Below are 16,744 nucleotides of genomic sequence, written 5' to 3'. Positions count from 1 at the left end.
AAAATGCTTTTAATGATCCCCTTAAAAATTGCTTTCAGCTTTTGCCTTCTGTGATATTGGAAACTGAAAGTATTTTCCTTAAGTGCTTTTTAAATTTTATTTTGGAATATAGCTCAAGGTTATATGTGGGTTTTTGGGTGTTTTTTAAATAACTTTTTATTTGACTGAGAAAAATTTCTGTTCATTGAAATAGAGCTTATTATCTCAGTGCTTTTGCAAACTGTAAGTCCCTATTATTTTGGGAAATTGCCACCAGGAGACTGAAGGGATTCAGTTCAGGTTTCTGGAGATCATATGTTTGGAAAATTAATCTAGTACTATCTATGCACTTTGTATGAAATATGTGACAGTGTCTCTCATAAACAGAGCTAATCTTGCTAATTCATATGGTCCATATGATATACCTTATTTTTTCAGGTCTGCATCTCTAGTTTCACATTCTTGTGCAATATCAATGTGTGAACATATCTGGGCTTGTGTGTTTTGTGATTCTGCTGTTATTAACTGAAACCATATGAAATAAGCCCTTTTGAAGAAGGGCAAGGAGTCTGCTTCAGGATTTGCCGGCTTTTATTAGATCCAAGATGAATCATAAATTTTCTGTTCTCTAGTCAGAGGAGTGTAATTTTAGGCTTAAGTTCCTGGTGCAAATGTGTAATATTAGTTTTTCTTCAGTAATGTTCTTTTTAAAGCCATTCTTTTGATGATGTTCTCAGTGTTTAGCGCTTTAAGTCAGAAGTGTATTTCTGTGTGTGGCGTGTGCAAAGGAGCAATGGAATGGAAGGTAGACCTGTGAAAAGGGGGAAAAGGTCTACTTAGGACATTTGCCAGTATTCTTGCAGCATGTCTCCTCCTGGTTTTAATCCATCTTTAATGAAAAGAAACACTGCTGATGAAAAAACGGGAGGGGCTAAGTAGATTCAAAGAATCAATTCATGAGGCCTCCAGCCTCTCAAAGTCAATTCTCTGAATTTAGATTCTCTGAAGAACAGACTTTCCAAATCCCAAAGTTGCTCTGAAGGGTAATTTATGAAAAATCAATTTAATGAATATTTTTTAAGACAGCTTCTGTCTACGTATGCTTTTTCACGATACACAGACTCTATCTCAAATGCTTTTTTCTTGTATTTTTTTCCAGAACTGTTAGTATAATAAAAAAATTGTTTATTTATTGAGAATTTGTCTGATATCTGCAGGACTCTTAGATAGCTATGTATATTCATCCCTCAATAAAAAACAATCATTGAATATATATTAGAAGTGCTCATTCTTCTCATTTTTGAACTGAGCAGTAATTTTAACAATGAATAAACACACCCTCGAGTTTCTTCAGCATTTTGTGGAAGCTATGTGACTACGGGGGAGTCATTTTAATCCTATGAGATCTTATAATTTTCTTTCTGAAATCAATGATGGCAGGGTGCAAACTGTGGAAAAAGGATGCCTCAGGAGTATTTCCCCACTTCTTGGTCTGCACAAATATCTCGTGTGAATTTGGGCTAGCTTTTTTTCTTCTCTGCTTCACTTCTCTTCCTTGATAAGCTTTAATTTCCTCAGGAAGCAAATGCATTTATTTTTGCATAAAAAGAATCCAAATTGTGCTGTAGCTAAGCTGAGAATTCAGAACCAAGTACGGAGTTTACCAGTCTAGCAGTTCAATATTTTAATGGTTAAATGTAGACATAACAATCCAGGATAATAAAGACTTTAAACTTGCAATACAAAAAAAAAAAAAATTATTAAACCTAAACAAAGATTGATTTTGCATTTTGTTGTGCAAAAATCTGATACATTCACATAGAAAAAGACAATAAATCCCATAAAATCCCACCTCTTCTTTAATTCCCTCTTTTCTTGCCTGTACCCTTAAGTCTGGCTGGGAGTTACAGTTGTATTGTATTCTTAGATACAATTTCAGGTTGTTTGCATCAGCTGTGTTAAGGTTGTCACAGCAACCCAAGGCAAGAATTGACTTGCTTTTGCAGATTCTAGCTTCTAACCAAGAGTTGCTGCCAATAAGGAGAGGCTAAACTTTGTGGAACTTTATACAAGACACATGTCTGTTAATTCTTCCTGCTGTTATTGACCTTCCCGCTTTAAGTGCTCCAAATCAGCCATTTCACTGCAGCTAATGTAACAGCTTACTCAGTTGGCTGCAAATAATATTTACTCAGCTGGGTGAAATGCACAGCTCAAAGACCAAATTAGTTTGTGAAATGTTATCCGAAGATACTTTCCTGTTCCCTAGATGTTTGATACAAAAGCAGAGACTAATGAGTCCCAAAGGCCTGAATCCCAGTCTCTTTTTCTCCTCTTCTAGCTCAATTAATGACTTTTTTTTCCAGTTTATTTTTAGGACCTGTAAAATTCAGAAATGCACATGTTTATTCAAATTCCATGTAGACTAGAAGAATAAATATTATAGCTCTGTGTATTTATTTTCAATAAAATAAAACAACTAAAAATTGTATCTTGTAGTTTTCCATTCAGTAATCACACAGCAAAAATTTTGGGCTTAACTTTGCTGCTCATAGTTAGCTTTTCTTTAACCTGCATGTCTGGGTTGTACTCGTACAGCTCTGTTCTCTATGTGTGCAAGAACCTGATACTGACTCAGCTAAATTCATTTGCTCCTCTAAGGCAGCAACAGAAAGAGTAAACGGCAAAGGTTTTCCTAGAAGTGTAAAGATGCTTAGTTGTAAATGAGAATCTTACCCTCTGTTCTGGTAGATGACTTTATTTCACAAGGAGCATCCATATAAAGGAATTCAAAATGGTACAGCTGGCAAATTCTTCAAATGAAATCTAATTTCCTCACAGAAAGAGGTCATGGTCTTTGTAGCCCTCATAGTTTAAAAGCAGAAACTGACTTCACCAAATTTCTTTTCAAAAAAAGCCCTACTGGAATTACTTTTTAAACTCGCTTTGCTCTTTGGTGGTCTGATTGATTTTGGGGTTTTTTTGAGGGGTTGTACACTGGAAGTGATTGAGTCACTAGCACATATGCAAGAGAAAAATGTTATATCTATACTTATGCATATACATGTACACTTGCTTTCCCTTAAAGATGGCACATTGACATTTATTTTCATTTTAGGTGGGCTTATTGCCTGTATTCATCTCTTCCATCTGTGATGTGATCCAAAGATTGCAGTGTGTCCTGTGTTGCCTTCTGATACAAGTCAGGCGGCCTGGTTTCAGGAAACAGCACGGCGACCCTCTTCCCCAGGGTCGCTCGGGCCTAAGAAACACGCGGACACCAATGTGGTGGAGGATCAAAGGCCTTTATTCTCTCTTCTCGTGGGGTTTTGTAGTCTAGGGGGCTTCTACGTCAGGTGAGGGTCTGTCCTTACCATCTATGGTTAGTAGGGAAGGAAAGTTACTTGGGCAAGTGGAAAGTTACTGGCATCTGGTTCAGGGGGCTACATTCCTATGTTAATTTTCTTATCTAAGGGGGCAGGGGCCCTGTCTTCCCGTAACATCACGAGATCTTCCGAAAGCCAGGCCCTATCTGCTACAGTCCTGAACCATTCCACTGTCTAGAGCAAATCATGCGCTGATCTGGGAGATCTTAAAGCCCTTCATCTTGTAGATACTGTAGCAGAAAAGAGCTATTAGGTGACAGATGGTGAGTTTTTACTTAAAAACCATATTTTTTTAATTCTAGGATTTTTCTCTGCAGTTTAATTGTACGGAACAAGAAACTTATTTTTCTTACAAAGTATTATTATTTTTATGTAAAAAAAGATTTCCCATAAGGTCTGTCTTCTGTACAAATATGTTCTGCAGCTGTTTTTCCCACATTAAGACAGATTTGACAGTTTTCTGTCTCTTGATCAATGGTACTCATACTACAATAAGGTCACAGTGGTATCTGGAGAGACCCTGAGGGATCCTAATGAGATGACAGAATTTGCAGTAAATAAGAAGGAACTATTCTGTTTTCTTTGCTTTAGAAAAACAGAATATTTTGAAAATAAAATGTTTATGCGCAGATTGGATGGGAATGGATACAAATTTGCAGTCTTTAGTCCTCTGAATTTAAGTGAACAATGGAATTCTAATTGCTGGATATTTTTATTTGAACAATGTAATTTACAAATTTTTAAAGAAAAAATGGATTATTGTACAGGCACCCAAAATCTTGATCATGAGAATTCATCAACTGGAGATAGTGAAAGGCCCACACCAGCAATGAGGCATTGGGTGCATCTCACCCTTGATGTAAAAAAGAAAGATAAAGTAAGTGCTGTGCACTAATGCAAACTATGTGCTTTTCAGTCATTACAGTATATGAAACTTTCTTGACAGAAGTTTAGCTCAAGTGGAAATATTTGTTTTTGCTATTGGACCATTGACAGTACACAAGCTTGCTGGCTTAAAACTGGTATTTCCACACAGCACTCTGACCGCATCATATTCTCTGACTGAGGTTTAGAGGTAACTTTGGCCTCCTCCCAAAGCTATGTGTCTTTGAGTACCTTAGTAGCCCACTCCTTGAAACCAGTCCAGTCTGGATGAGGGTCTCTTGAACACAAATGTGTGGAATGTCAAAAAACATTCTTGAGAACTACAGCTATGATGATATTAATATGTTCCCACTTTCGCTGAAGATGTTTCTACTATAATAACATCCACATTTTCATGGCTGCATCCTTATGAGACTTTATATTACTTTGTTCTTTCCTGGTATCAACATATTGTTTAAAGAAAAAACTCCTTAGCAAAATATTAATGAGTTTTTATCCTAGTGTTAACAAGTTTAATGATTCTGCTTTAATGATTCTGCTTTAATGATTCTGCTTGAATATCCTTGAGGTTATTCAAATCTTTCTTTTTTAGTTCATTCTTATTCTGCATTGGCATACAGCTGTGTTCTACTGGAAGAGTTCATTAACACTTTTCCAAACTTCATGTTGCAGTCAGCAATGAAAAAATTAGGCAGTTTTAAGAACAAAATAAATGTTTACTGAGCCAGACTAGAGACCTAGCCCAGTGTTATGCCTTGGGCAGTGGCAGTAGGAGATATCATTTAGGGAGTGCACTTTAACACTTCCTGAGGTCCGTGACAGGACCAAAACTAATTATTCAAGGTCCTCTCCTCATTCTTGTCTAAAAAAACAAGTCTTTCAGCTTTCACCTTAACTCTACCCCATCTGAAAGTAGAAAAGTATTGACTCCCTTTTCCACATAATTTATGTCATACTGGATCCCACATTTTCCAATACACCTTCACCTTTTTTTTCTTTTGATACCTGCACACAGATATCATTCCTCTAGTCTATGAATCATCCCTACAAAGCCCATGGAATTCCTTTAGTTGATGACTTTGCACTCCATATGTAATACCACTCTGTCAGGTCAGAAAAGATGGAATGAGCTGCTGGATTGTGGCATACTACAGGCAGTTCTGATTCTATCAGAATGCAATTTGATGTGGTTGCCTGGTTCCATCAAGGTTTCAGTATTTTTTTTCATTAAATACATCTTGTGAGCTTACACCCAGATTTTGGGTGCTTAAGATGAAAATGAAGCTTGCATTCTTCTATCACTCTTTCTTCTAAGTGTATTCTCTCCTGTTGTGGTGTCTTTTAATCAATTTCAATTTATAGAAAATTTACTGAGGATCTGATGTGTTTTTAAAAATCACAGCTAGGCCTTAGAGAGACGACAAAACAATCCAGCCCCTCTGGAGAAGACATCCCCTGTCACTGGGGAAATCTGTGATTGTACAAGGGTCGCAGTGGTCACTAAAATTAATGAAGCTCAGCTCTGCTTTCTTCATGTTCTGCTCTAAGTTACTTCTCTTCAACCCAAAAAGACTTAGAAAATTGAAAGACACCACCACAGGTAATAAAATTATTTTCTACTTTATCCACAATATTTTGTGGTAAAAATGGAAATTTTACATAGAGTTGAGTCCTTCAGCTTCTGCAAGACCAGGCCAAATGCCCACATGTCATGAATGGGGCTGGTCAGCAGACCAGCAGACAGAGAAGTAGAAAACATTCCTGCTTGTATACTGCTTGCATACTGTGTTACTTTAGTAACACAGCAATTTACTCTCATCATTTTTTTCCCAGCAACTTCACTATCATACACAATCCTCCTACTCTAAAATATATTAAAAAACCCAGGAAACTCGATCCTTTTATGGTGCAGTTCATAGAGACTGTTACACAAAATTCTAGTTCCAAAAGACTTTTTATTTACCAAGAATTGCTCTGCTAACTTCTATCAAACTTAAACTTTGCTTTGGCTTTCTCAGCTTGGCTGCAATTCAAACTATTGGACAGGTGGACTCCATTCAAACTGGCTTGTAGCAAGTAGTTCCCCATAATTCCCCCAGTTAAATGCCATTATTCAGCAGATAACATTTTTTAAATTTTTTTAAAAATTGTAGAGTTTGTTGAAAATTGATTGCAAATATTCAATTTCTATCAGCCCCTAACATATGATCAGCAAGTGTCTTTACATCTTCACACAGGCCTGAACAAAACAAAAGGGACGTTAATTCTTCCCTGCTTGTGGGCATGACTGTTACTGGATTCAAAAACCTCCTGAGGAACTTCAACATATACAATTCCATGGGACCCAAACAGATGCATCTTGGGGGCCTGAGGGAACTGGCTGATGTAGTTAACTCACCCATTCTCCGTCATATTTCAAAAAGTTGTGACTCTCAAGCAAATTCTCCAGTGACTAGGAGTAAGTGAAGCACCATAGCTATTTTTAAAAAGGGTAAAAATGGCTGGTTGGAACATTTTGCAAGGGCCTATGGGGTGATAGAACAAGGGGGAATGGCCTTAATCATGGAATTGTAGCATGGTTTGGGTGGGAAGGGAACTAAAAGATCCTCTAGTTCCAAACCCACTTCCTTGGGCAGGGACACCCTGCCCAGACCAGGGTGCTCAAAGTCTTATCCAACCTGGCTTTGAACACTTCCAGGGATGGGGCACCTACAACCTCCCTGAGCAACCTGTTCCTGTGCCTCACGACCCTCACAGTAAAAAAATTTCTTCTGGACATCTAACCTAAATTTTCTCTCTTTCAGTTTGTACCCATTACTCCTTGTCCTGTCACTGCAGTTCCTGAAGAAGGATCCCTCTCTGGCTTCCCTGTAGATCTCCTTCATATACTGGAAGGTTTCTATGAAGTCTCTGCACAACCTCCTCTTCTCCAGGCTAAACAGTCCCAGCTTTCTCAGCCTTTCATCATAGGAGAGGTCCTCCATTTTCATCTTTTTTACGTATATGTTAATATATTGGTATTTCTCTGATAATTATACATTATTATAATTTATTTATATATATATATTATATATTATATATTATATATATATATATATATATATAAATATATATTTATATATAATTATAATATATAGAGAGAGATATAGGTTCATATGGGTATAAATTCATATATATTAAAATGCAGTCCATTGGCTCATTGTTCCAGAAGAGAAACTACTTATTAATTGGCACATTTCCTTATGGAGGCAAGTTCTAGCAGCTGGATAAATCTTTCTGAGGTTTGGTTTATATCATAACTGGTATTTTTCAGAAAATATCTTCTTCAATTTACCCACAGGGAAAAAAAGTATCTCTTTTTATTCCACTCTATTCACTCCAAATTTCAGAATTTGAACCTTATCGTATCCAGATGTGTCATAGTCAGATAAACTGATCTGAAATGGTTTCTTTAAATCTTTATTACTTTTTTTTCCTCCTCCATGATGTGATTTCACTTAGCTCAGATTGTCCATCAGTTTCATAACATTTTTGTTAATAATAGCCTTATGGAAAATAAGAGTTAAAAGAAACATTTGATTCACTTACCTGATCTGCCTGGAAAGAGACAACATTTATCAGTTCATATCACAGTTAGTTATTGGCTTTTGGTAGAGTGGCATTTTGTGGTAGTTGCTAGAGCTGTCTTTACAAAAGCAACTTCTTTCTTTTTTTCTTGTGGAGGCTTTTTTTCCTTAATTAGTCTTCATTAATTTTAAAAAGGAGCTTAATGCAGTGTATGTGAGGCCTCAGCTGTGGTTATAGGAGACAGTTAGAAAAGGATTGATAATTGCATGCTTTTTTCATTTCACTGCTGCTGAAGGTGAAAAGCTGTAACTTCTAATATCTGGTCATAGGAAATTCTTGATGGATACCTTTGATTTTGCTGCATGAATCTTCATTAACCTAGTATCTGTTGACATACTGTGAGTCTGGCACTGAAAAATTTGAACGTACTTCTTTATCAGGCACCTTCAGCAGCGCTCAAAATCCTTCCTGAGACAGACTAGATCTTTTCTACTTTTGTTAGCTTCCTTTTGTATTCAGATTTCTAGAGGAAACTACAAAGGCAAGGCATTTGAAAGACATGAAGTGTGTGCTAGGGGTATATACGTGTAGATTTAGAGTAAATTGAAATTGGCTGTGAGAAGTTAAGTCATGAACTAACAACATTAGAATGAATGCTGCAGTTCTAGCAGGAACACTCAGTGTTTATCAGCTTGATTATGTCTGTGTGAGGTTTGACAAATATGTCTCTTCATCACTACGTAGTTTCTCCTTATGTCATGGTAGGTTATCTATCTCCATTGCACCTAGAGTACTGGAATACATAACTAGGAACACCCAATACCACTCCATAAATTAATTAACTGTCAGCTGAAATGTGAAATTGGGCAATAAAAATGATTGAATTGCAAATTTTGATGCATTCTCTCTCTGCTTTCCACACCAGAATCTTTGTTAGGGACTTCTAATTCGCTTTAATTTTCCTCTGGAAGGGGGAGGGAAGTGGGAGGTTACACTTCAGTTTCTGTTTTGCCATGGGGCTCATCATACTAAAATCAAGTGGGTGATTTCAGTAGAAAACTCTTTGATTATGCAACATGAAATAATGTAACAGTACAATTGCTTCAAGTTCATGGAATTATTTTAATTAACCCATGGTAATACTAACCTTCAATGTGTTCAAAAAAACAACAATGATTTTATGCAAATTAGGCAAATGACATTGAAAATGTTCTTATATATAATCTGATTTCTCTCCCTAGGCATTCTGGAGTCCATTGTTGCCTGAAATGCTGTGACTACAGGACTAGCAGAATGAAGCTCAGGTTATTCATAAGGATCAGCCAAAGAGTACAAGAGTGATGCTATTGTGATGAAACTAAAAACAAGTCAAAAAGTGTGAAAAGGTTGTATGGAAACCAGTAGCAATTTTTTGAGGTTTACAGATAATTTCTCTGGTATTTGCTAACTATAGTGAGGTTGGAGATATAGCTGCTCTTTGTAAAGCTGAAATTTTAAGATGAAACAATAAGATCCAGTTTTTTCTGGGAAAATAATAAAGAAGACAAGGACATCCCAGCAGATTAAATAAAGCAGCTATGATACACATCCTGTGGCAAGAGAGAGCCAATTCAGCATGAAGACTCTTGTATTTCTTACATTCTCTCAAGGAGATCTATTCCTTTCTGGAAAGAGTGTGGTGCTACTGCTGGAGCATGCAGTGCCATGGCATTGGAGTTTTTTTGGAGATCCTTGGAGTAGCAGCACAAAAATTATGTACATAGGTAATGCTACTTCTGTGCCAGTAGTGCTTTTTTATACAGCTAAACCTCCTGACATGTAACATAAGAGAGCACAAAAAGGTACAGAGTGAAACTACAAGCCATTTCTAATTCGTGTTGTTATCATAAAGACAGAATATTTGACAGGAAAGGAGCCAGCTGAAACTACTCAGCGCCCATGAGCATCACTATTTATTAAGCTAACACTTTTCTCATTCACTGCCATGTATAAAAAAAAATGCATATATTAATGTCAAAAAAACATTCCATCTGTTATCGGGGATTTTTTTCCAAGTATTTGAATGCCTGTGGCATTGCAAAAATGTATTATGTTTTATAAATACGATTATTGTTTCATGCAGAGGACAGTGGAAAGGCTACCATTTTGCTTGAGGCTACCAAATACTGCTTTCTGTGTTATAATTCACAGCATTTTGAAGTAATGATGACATTTAGCTTTGGAATATATTTTCCTTTAGGTGACCAGAATTTTTATGGTGTGCTTGGCAGATGCTACTATAAGAAAAGCAAAAGCAATGATCACCTTGTGATTTATTTTTGCTACAGGTGAACCCTGTAATTTAGCTCTTGTCAGCATGCAAATTAATGTTGTCTTATGCTGTTTACCTCACTTTGATAGCACTAATGTGATTGCTTATGCACCTTCTGTTTCATGGACTTGAAGTGCTCATTTGAGGCTCATCAGCAATAAGCTATCTTTGGTGACAGCAACTGTAAATGCACTCTGGGGAAACGGATTTAAGAAACTAGAGCTTTTCAAGGTAAAGGTTTTGTGGTGTTTCATTCCAATCCTCTGTGAATTCATCAGAATCCTATTTAAAGACTACTCTGTGCAAAATTTGTGGGCTGCTACCTCTCAAGTTAATGCTCATATTGCTGCAAACAAATATGGCCTTGGGAAGAGTGAAACAAAATATTTGCCAGGGATTCAACATCTAGCAAAAAAAGCCCCAAGCCTGTGCTAGAGAAGCTCATTTAGAGAGCAACAAAAATATCCATCACTTTGCACTATGAAATCCATTACATTTAAAATTGTGTTTAAAAATTCAATTTTGGATATTGTTAAGGTTTTCTTACTGAAAGGCAATGAGCTTCTCTCAATCTTCAGACACTCACCTTTCTAATAAAAAGAATTTTTATTTTTTTCCATTAGGATCATTCTCTCTCTCTTTGTCCCTTTTCTTTTAGTTTTAATTTTAGGTCTGAAGCTATGGATGGCCAGGATATCCGTTGGCTTAGCCCTGGTCTCTAGGAGGGATGGTGTTCCACTGCCTCCTCTACATGTTGCTGATGGAATGAGTGGTGCTGAACAGTTTTGCATTTGATCCAATGTTAGTCAGTATTCAGAAGATTCTGTTTATCACAAAATTCTAAAATTCTGAGTATTTCCTAACTTTTCTGGGGAAATGAAGTGTATATTGAAGGGTTTTTTGTTATTGTTGGTGCTTTTTTAAAAAAAAATTAATTTAATATTTAAATCAAATCTTTAAAAGGAAAGATCAAATTTTTGAGCATGCTGTGTGCCAGTTAGGGCAGCCTACTGGTGTTGTCTGGAGCTGGGAGTCCTGATACCATGAGGAACAACAAATGAGTGAGGGGCCTTGCAACCCCGGCTTAATCCCAAAGATGTTCAGCCTTCTGCTTCCTCAAATTGGGAGGGGAAGCCATCTTGGTCGGGGTTTTGTGAGTCTCCCAGACACCTTGCTAAACAGCTCCTCTAATATCAGCCTTCCAAGCCCTGTGGCAGTTGGGGTTTTGGCACAAAGGCAGCAGAAACTTGTGATTTCCCACAGGAGGGCATGGCACATTGTGGGACTGCTCTGGAAGCAGGGAAAGCCATGCCAGCCAGCATCTGTGAGGCAATGCACTGGAAGAAGCTGTGACAGATTTCCAGCCAAACTTTGCATGTAGTTCAGTGAGAGCTTTTGGGAATCATTGTTTTGAACAAACTAGCCTCTTCCATGCATCACAGAAACTGTGAAGAAATTCTCCACCAGCTGTTGTAGATCAGAGACCTCTTTCAAGTCCCACAGGTTTGGACTTGTCATCACTTTTGTTTGAGGTTCACCCAGGCTACATGGCTGTGGGAAAAACATTCAGTAGTGCTATATCATCAGTCAGTGGTGGAAAATAAGTGGTTTTATGGAAAAAAAATAAATTTCACCGAAGTGAGACTGGAGAAGATACAAGTGACTGAGCACTTTGGAAGGCTGGGACTCTGGCATTTTGAAAATTCTGCTTTCTGCCTCATTTGTATTGGACCCAGATGGTGTGGCTGATGTTTTCCAGTTTCTAGCCAATTCAGGGACTTAGTAGAAATCTGCCGTTTGTTTAAACCGTAAGGAGAGCAAATGATACATCATGCAGAGGGAGCAGCACACTGAACACTTGGCAGGTTATTCCTCTGCCTCTTTTATTCTGGAATTGACCCACATTATTTTCTAAGAAAATTGCATCTTGAGGTGAAGTCAGTCCTTCCTGCTCCTGGAGCTGCAGAAGGTCAAGAATCAAAAGCGCCGCTTAGCTGAGGCACATGACCAAGTGCGTGCTTGACCTCTCCTCTGGGGGCACCCAAAACCAGAGCAATGCTTATTTTGGATGTTCCACTGTGTTACGGCAGCAGACAAGCATGTTTTCAAAATAGCTGGAAACTGACTATTTCATTTATCTGCATTTCTAAAAGGAGCATGTATCATATTTATTTCCTCCCTCATATAGATAAAAATTCATATCTAAGTTTTTCCTGATGGTAGAGTCTAACTCATTCCCTATTGATCACAAGGTCAAAGGCAGTGCATAAGATAGGTCTCACCAATAAGTTAATAAATCACAAGATTTGGGACATACAATATCCACAGGTACTCCTAAAACACAGTGATAGGATGAGATTTATGGTGTTAAATGATCAAATCTGTCTTTCCTGCATGACTGGGGACATTTCTTACAAAGTGTAGATCTTGTTAGCTTGGGTCCAACAGTCAATGACAGCTTTAGCATTTATGGAAGCTATGGGACAGAAGGCAATATTTGGTCTATGCTATTTGGAAATAACTTGTATACAGTGTATAAATAAGAAAAGTGTCCTTCTTAGACTCCATCTAATCCAATCCAATCCGTGTTTGTCTTTCTAAATGTGTTTGTAGCAGACAAAACCTATATAAAAGACTATGGGATATTGGCTTCAGCTTAGGTAGTAAGGAAACCTGGTTGCTTAAATTTAGCCAGTCCAGTAATGTTTCAGACATTCCTTATTTTTGCAGTGAGAAATCCTAATCAAAATCCTGGAGCTTTTATTCAATTAACCAATCATTTTCTATGTGGTTAACTTTAGATTAGCTGCTTCGATACATCCAAACAAAAAGGTTTCCAAATAAACCATGATTGTTCCAACTGTAAATGCAGTAAAACCTTATGTAAACTGAATCCAGAATAATTTAGCATTTTTTTTTTAATAAGAGGCTGTGAAGACCATACTGCCACTTAATTAATAGAACAATTTCTTAAATTTTAGCACTGAAAACATAGAAGATACTAATGGATCAATTTAAAGCCAGAAATACAGGCAATGTGAAGTGACCATTTCTACATTTGTTGAAGACTCTTCAATAGCACTTCAGATTTAATTTACCTCCAGTATTAAATTTTCAGTTAAAGTTAATTAAAAACTGCCAAAAATAATACTAAACAAAGTACTTCTGCATGCTCCTTTCCTATGGCTGTATACATTTGAAGCATCAGTGAAAAATCAAATAAAAAAAAATAGGTCTATTATTGTTCAAGGACCCAGACCTAGAAGATTTCCCTTTGGCATGTGCTTTTTGGTTTTTGGAATCTTTTAGGAGGAGCTATACTTGAAGAGACTTAAAAAAAATCTTAACGTTGCTCTGAGTGTCTGTGAGTGTTAAAAGACTGACCTACATGGGCAGTGATTGTTTCCCCTTAATCAAGCTGAGGAATATAATGTTAATTCACTCCCTGAAGGCTTGCACTCTGCTGGGAGCCCAGCAGATGTGACTTGTGAGGGGAAGACCCTTCTTTCTGACCGCAGAAGAGGTGCAGGGAGATTACAACACATCACATATGCCATTCCTGTTCATGTCAGCCTAGTGGGAAAACAGATGATAACCATCAAGATGTATGGATTTTGAAATGCATTTCAAACAAATTCAGGCAGAAAATAAGCAGCAACCCTGCCTAAGATTTGTGGAGTCTGAAGTACATGTGGTTCTGAAGCAAATGGTCACCCTGTAACAGCTGTAACTCCTCAGTAATATAAAAGTAGACTGGCTTGTCAGACATAGTCAACAGACACTGAAAAGACATGAAGCCTCAATAGGCAGAATCTTTTGTCCTTTCTGTTATAAACATCTGATTATGGCCACACCACCTGAGAGCTCAAATTTGGGGGCTTGTAAGTATGTAGAAGCCTCTGAGAGAGTGAGGCTGAATGGGTAAAATTAACCCACCTAGAAATTTCAGAAAATGTAATCACCCCTCCCTTCCCTGATCCTGTCCATGAGTTTTGTTACATTAATTTCCTCCAGACCAGATTTGCAGCTAAGCTGTATGATGTTAATAAAGAATGAAGCCAGTATACGTGAGAGAAAGCACTGAGTGCTCCCACTTGCTCTGCAGCAACTTCTCTGCTCTGAGGTGACAGACGAGGATGCCCTTGGAAAGCACCCTCTGAAACTCTGGTTGCACAGTGGGCTGTAGAGTAGAGGTTAATGCAGTCAGAAAGATTGATGGCTTTCACCGAAGAGACTCTTTAAAGTACCTTCCCACACACATTCCTGGTTATATCACAGTGAATTTAACTTGTGACTCTGTATAAGTAACTAAGAATAATAGAGTCTGATTTACTGCTGTTTCACTCTAACTCTGGACTCAATTGAGTTACACAGGAATAAAATTCAATAGTGAAGAAATCCATATTATGTGCCTACCAGTATAAGTCATTTCCCAAGAAAACAAAAGCATTCCCAATATGATCTCTATAAACAAAACAAAACAAAAACCAACCAAACAAACAAATCCCCAAAATCCAAAACAAAAAAAATCACCAAAACAAACAGAAAAATGAGTTTTCCTTATGACAATTGTTATACATGCAGAGATACATTTTAAACTGTTTCTCCCCTACTGCATAGATCCTACTGTACACAAACCATGAAGTAACTCCTGTACATGGATAATGTATCAGAAAGAGAGATTGCAGACCTATTTCCAATCCTTATCTGTTTAAAGATTTCCACCCAGGAAAAAGCAAACATAGCCAAGCTCCTTCTCCTGGCAGTACCCATCATACTGACCTTAAGCAGATTATGGTAATTAAGACAGAAATTGCAGGAACTTGCCTTCTAATTAAAATGGAAATGGAATTTACAAAACAAATATCTAACAAACTCTGCTTTCTCCTATACTGAAAACAAACCTCCAAAAACCAACCAAAAAAATCCAATAAAAGTATTGCCAGATGCTATTTTGTGCTGACATCATGAGCAGGGAGGGTGAGCCCCTTCATGCTCTTTATCAGCAATGGACAGGCTGAAGAGCAACAAGCTGCTCTCCACCTGGAAGAGAGCTTAGCCAGGGACTAATGGCTTCTGCCTTTCTTTGAAATTGCAGTGTTTCTACTGGAAAGGTATTAAATGCTGCCTCATTTATAGGAACTGAGAGGAGAGAAAGCAACTGGCATTAACCTGAAAGGGTATTTTAAGCAATTGAACCAGTATGGAAGGAGCAAGAAGAGTGGAAGAAAGAGACGCTGGAACAGTGGGAAATACACAGAAAAGAAATCCAGTAATGAGCTGAAGCAAAGCTGTGAGCTAGGAGGGGTACTGTGTGTCCTGATAAAATATGTGTGACACTGCAGATGCTGTACTTTGTCCTTGGATTCTTGAAGATGCCAATAATGCAGGGATTTGAAAAAACTGCATCTTTACTTTGTGTTTCCTGCTACAAGAGGAGCAGAAATCTGGCTCTTAACCACCCTGGTGACAATCACTGCTGTTTTTCAAATGTAGAGGAGACATAAGGTTATGTCTTTGGGGATGCAGGAAGAGCAAGGAAAATTGAAAAGCAAGGCCTGCACATGCAAGCAGCTGAGCACACCCCTGCCTCTGGGTGTACTGTCAGACATTATATTGATTTGAACTGCCACCTATCAGGCAACCTAAGCCATGACACCAATATTTTCTTTATATTTGGAATTAAATTGTGGAGCCCATACCTTGGATTGAGAGATTTTTGGATCACACTGTAAGAGGCTGGTGCATCTACTCACAGGTTTATTTGCCAGCCTTTGCTTCAGACATATCTTCTGTACCAGTATGAACTCCCCCCTAAAGTATTATGCAAAATAGATGGTGAAGCAGTGTTGATTTTGTTTGAACCACTTAAAACATGAACTCACTGGGAGTTTATTTTTAAGGAAATAATTTTTCTTTATGAACTTCAGGTGCCTTTGAAGCCACCCTGATGTAGCCCACACTTGTCTTCTGCACTGTCCCAACTTTGATAGAAATAAGGGTGTTGGGATGGATTATACTCCTTCTGGTCAGACAGATTAGAGAGAGTTTGGAATTCTCTCAGTAGAGAGAGTAGAGAGCTCTTTCAGAAGTACTCTAACCTGAAGGCTAATAGAGAAAAATGGAACATGCTGATGCATCCAGAAAAGACTACCATTTTTTGTAGAGTCACAATCTGAGCTCCAAATACATCTAAAGAACTGATTTCTTAGGAAACTATGTGGTTATATTGAATTACTCCTTCAAAAAGGGCTATACAGAGCACAATTTACCCTATTCATCTGTCAACAGCACTGCCACGTCTATCACTGAAGCCCAGAATTAGTGTTAGCAATGAGAAAAAATTGCTTTCTTTCTTGAAAGCAAGCACAATGAAGTACTGAGCACATTCATAGATTGTCTCAATTTGAAACAAATAAAGAAAATCTTGATTGTACTAAATTGGGGTCCTTTTGCCTGACTACCATGCACCACATTTTGCCTAAGTTCACTGTGACACAAATCAAATAATTTAAATTTTACTTTTATGAGTATATATTGCTTAGCTAGGTAAAGTCAGACCCATAATGATCATACCAGCTTCTCACCAGACACAGGTGTTCACTCTCTAAAGCTT

General features: G+C 37.6%; 1 long non-coding RNA gene across 1 annotated transcript; it reads left to right on the top strand.

Annotated features, from left to right (window-relative positions):
• Positions 1-6,514: 6,514 nt before the first annotated feature.
• LOC113460337 (uncharacterized) lies at positions 6,515-9,160 on the top strand. Its single transcript, XR_003382178.2, has 3 exons — positions 6,515-6,708; positions 7,055-7,225; positions 9,059-9,160. It is a non-coding gene; the product is annotated as an uncharacterized LOC113460337 (long non-coding RNA).
• Positions 9,161-16,744: the final 7,584 nt, after the last annotated feature.

Source organism: Zonotrichia albicollis, chromosome 4 (assembly GCF_047830755.1).
Source record: "Zonotrichia albicollis isolate bZonAlb1 chromosome 4, bZonAlb1.hap1, whole genome shotgun sequence".
Lineage (NCBI taxonomy): Eukaryota > Metazoa > Chordata > Aves > Passeriformes > Passerellidae > Zonotrichia > Zonotrichia albicollis.
The sequence above is the reverse complement of the archived record's forward strand: the minus strand, read 5'-3'. Positions and strand labels throughout refer to the sequence as shown.